Source organism: Triticum dicoccoides, chromosome 3B, assembly GCF_002162155.2.
Source record: "Triticum dicoccoides isolate Atlit2015 ecotype Zavitan chromosome 3B, WEW_v2.0, whole genome shotgun sequence".
NCBI lineage: Eukaryota > Viridiplantae > Streptophyta > Magnoliopsida > Poales > Poaceae > Triticum > Triticum dicoccoides.
Genome location: NC_041385.1, coordinates 839,694,154 through 839,697,972, shown reverse-complemented (window position 1 = coordinate 839,697,972; position 3,819 = coordinate 839,694,154).

Below are 3,819 nucleotides of genomic sequence, written 5' to 3'. Positions count from 1 at the left end.
TAGCCCCTCCCCAACAGCCACTTTTGCTAACTTATGAGCCGCGCCCTTTGCCATCCTACTAACCAGTTCCTCTCTGTGTGTGTGTGTGTGTGATGCTCAGTAATTTGATAGATGGCTATCCAGAAATTACATGTTGCTATTGGTGCCATATATTACTGATCCAGGCTAACTACATGTCATGCACGACTCTAGTGATTTGCTATGCCCATGATTTACCATCATTTTCAAGTTTTTTAGTGGGTTGTAGCATCATCTTGCCTGTCTCATTTGAAATGTAGAACATCCTTTTCGGCTTATAGAAAAGTAGAACATCCTTTTCAGCTTTGGATAGCTTGGAGGCCATTCTCTAGTGTCATTCCTTTCATAGCAAAGCCACTTGTCCATTTTGTTCCTTTGTGTGTATATTGTTGGGTTATGATGTGCTGTCTAAATTTCTTTTCAGTGTATGGCACCACTTGTCGAAAGATGTTCAGAAAGATTTTGATACATGGACGAAGGAAATCGACCAGTATTCAACCAACCATGACTTTATAAAGATGCTCATCGAAAACAAAGTGGCATGAATTTAGGTGAGCCCTTGGTCTTCTCCTTGGTTCAAGCAAACTCAAGTATCCTCTCTGAAGCATCACAAATACATTTATACCAGTCTTCTCTTGGGCCCAAACAATTTTGAGGAGGAGGTACTGCTTGGCACACAACTCTACATCCTAACACCATGTGTTTGTTGATCCTCTATTCTGAGCTATAGTATACAAAAAGATCAAACTGAAATCCTTTGAAACATTTCATATATATGTCATGAGAGTACTTCTCACTTCTCAGCAGTTTCATGAAGAATCTTGCTTAATTGAACATTGAAAGTTGAATGCATCGAGTGCTTAAACATGAACTAATTATTTGTTGTTCTGCACTTTAGTCTTCTTCATTATGTTTGTTTGGATGATGGCCATATCTAGAATATTCTGTTTAGAGAACTTGTTGGCGAAATAACATCTAACTATCAGTCTCTGCCTCTCTCTGCAGTAGAAAAAAAACATTTCCCACACGCACATTCATCCCCGCCTAAACTTGAACTTACTATTTGTTGCCCTCCACTTTAGTCTTCTTCATCATGTTCATTTGGATAATGGCCATATCTAGAATATTCTGTTCAGAGAAAACTTGCTGGTGAAATAGCATCTAATTATCAGACTCTGCCTCTCTCTACAGGAGAAAAAAGCATCCACACGCACACTCGTCCCCGCCTCTGCCCTTGAGGTTCGATCTGGTGAAGATTTTGTGGTTCAAGCGAGTCCCCTGGTGGGTGCAGCACGAGATTGGGGCTGACCATCGCCTTCCACTTCTCGTCTGATAACCACCTCGGCAAAAGCATGATGACAATGGAGAAGCAGTACATCAGGGTGGATATAGTGATAGCTCCTTCTCACCTTGGCTTACAGATCCAACAGAAGATCCCTCCTGGCTCTCCTGTGGCGGTTACGCTTGCTAGCTAGATTGCCAGGAGCTATAGGTAAAATAAAACCCTCTACTCAGCTTAGCACATTTTGGCATGCTCTTTTGTTGACCACTGTTTCTTAAGTTATGGAATCTTCCAGGGCTCACATTCGAGAAGAGATCCGTTGGTCGGACATGCTATGCATCAGCTGTAGCCTCCACGTCAAGAAGAGCACCCGCTCCTTCAGTGGCTTCCCGCATACAGAACAGTAAGCTTCTCTCTCTCCCATCCAGACCTTTAGGTTTTAGTTTCTTCATGGGCATCAGCGTCACAAGTTTGGCATTCAATTCAGCCCTGTGTCGAGCATGAATCCGCTTCTGGTGTCCGCTTTTGAGTTTTCTTTGGTTGCCAGCACTCGATTTTAGTTTGTGTCTACAGTTGGTTTAACATATACTAGCAGCAGGATACCTGTAAGATTACTTACCATGGATAGGTTGATTAGTCTACAGTAATGAAAATAGCTAAAACAATAACAAAAGGGTTGGCGTCAGTTTCTTTCTTGACACTTTGCACGATGAATTACTATCAGTTAAATGAATAACATCCGTCATCAGGATCTTCTGTTCAGTAGAATATTCTTCTTTGGGGGTAATTAAGATGTAAACATGTGAGCATTGTAATATGTTGGTAGTTATCTGATTTGGAAGTGTGAAATCTTTAATGTGTTTGTTTACCGGTATACTAGAGAGTCTCCATATGCCAGTGAAGTAGTGATGTTCGTGCAATTCAGAAATCTATTGCGTTAGATCATTTCTGATCGCTAGAGGCCACTGCATGCGATGCTTCAAATTGGCAATCTGAAGAGCAAATTGGCATTGGTCATGTCTAACAGTTTCAATCTAGATACAAACCATGTTATAGGGATAAGCTTGCTAACCATTACTCCTAGATCCAAAACTATCAGCAGCAAAAAGATTTTGAATGAATTTAATTAGTTTGTATCTAGAGATGATTGTGTTTGTATTAATGATGTTAGTTCAGTCTATTGGGTACTTGAACTCGATTGGCATCAGGATTCGGTGCAATCCTAGTTAGCTACTATAAGTTCTAGCTCTACTGGTTTGATGATACGGGCTCTTTGTAAAGAGCCAACAGAAAAAGACCGATGAGGTTAAAGTTAGCTAACTTAGGGTGGCAAATTCTGGTGGCCACATTCCCTACTTATCTCATCTTTTAGAACGGATTTGTTTGAGACACATGTAATATTGGGTTATTGTATGCTCGTTCAGTGCTCTTTCCAGAGTTGGAAGATTAGCATGTTCTGAACTTATCCAAAATAATCCTTTTAAGATTTAGATGAGTCATGTTCAATATATAGTTCTGCCTCAGCTAGCATTATTTTGTGCTGCTCTTTAATTTGTGGGCGATCTTGAAATTTCTCTTCAACATTGAATCTGCTCAAGAGGTGGATCTTATATACAGTGCATGCTTGTTCACTAAACATTGTCAGCAAGCTGAACAAACCACCAGGTAAATAAGGGTTTACTGATTAATTATAGTTGAATCAGCTCCATCGCATGCATTGTATAATTAAGGATTCTGGGATGTTAAATATAAAATAATCTCTTCTGGTTAGTATACTTGAGTACTTGAACTGGACCTTTGCATATCTAGATTCTGTATAAGCTTTTGGTTAGAAAAACCTGACTCTGTTGTTTGTTTGGGTTTGATACTCGTTTAGGATCCTGACATGCTACTGGCCAGGGTGTATAGACTTAACTATATAGGTAAATTAGACTGCTAACATAATCTTTATGTAAGATACTTGCACGAGTTTTTGCAAAGCTAGTGTAGAAGGAAATTGAAGTGTATATCCTTGTTTTATGTATGGGTTGTCCCCAAGGTTTTGGATCCCAAGCGGTCCATTTTTCTCGAGGGGCACCGAAATTCACGGTTACCACGGTAACCACGAAATACCGGAAAAAAATCGGGCGAAATTTTAAATCAAATTTTGAATTCAAATAATTCGAATTTGATATAGATAGTATTTTAACTCTCCATGATCAGTAATTCTCCCCTAGCGTAGTGGCTGTTCAGACGCACAAACCACTGCCGCGATCTTTCAGGTTTCGAGTTCGATTCCTGGCCGCTGCTTGAATTTTTCTTTTAGCTTTTTTCTTTTGCAATCTTAAAAAAGAAAGAAAATGCGAGGTTCAAGACTCGAACCCACGACTGGCAGCTCCAGAGACCATGCCTTTGCCACTACGCCACCACCCGGGTCTGTTACTACATCAGAGATGCCCCCTATTTAACTGGATCAGAGTTTGAATTCAAAATGCGAGGTTCAAGACTCGAACCCACGACTGGCAGCTCCAGAGACCATG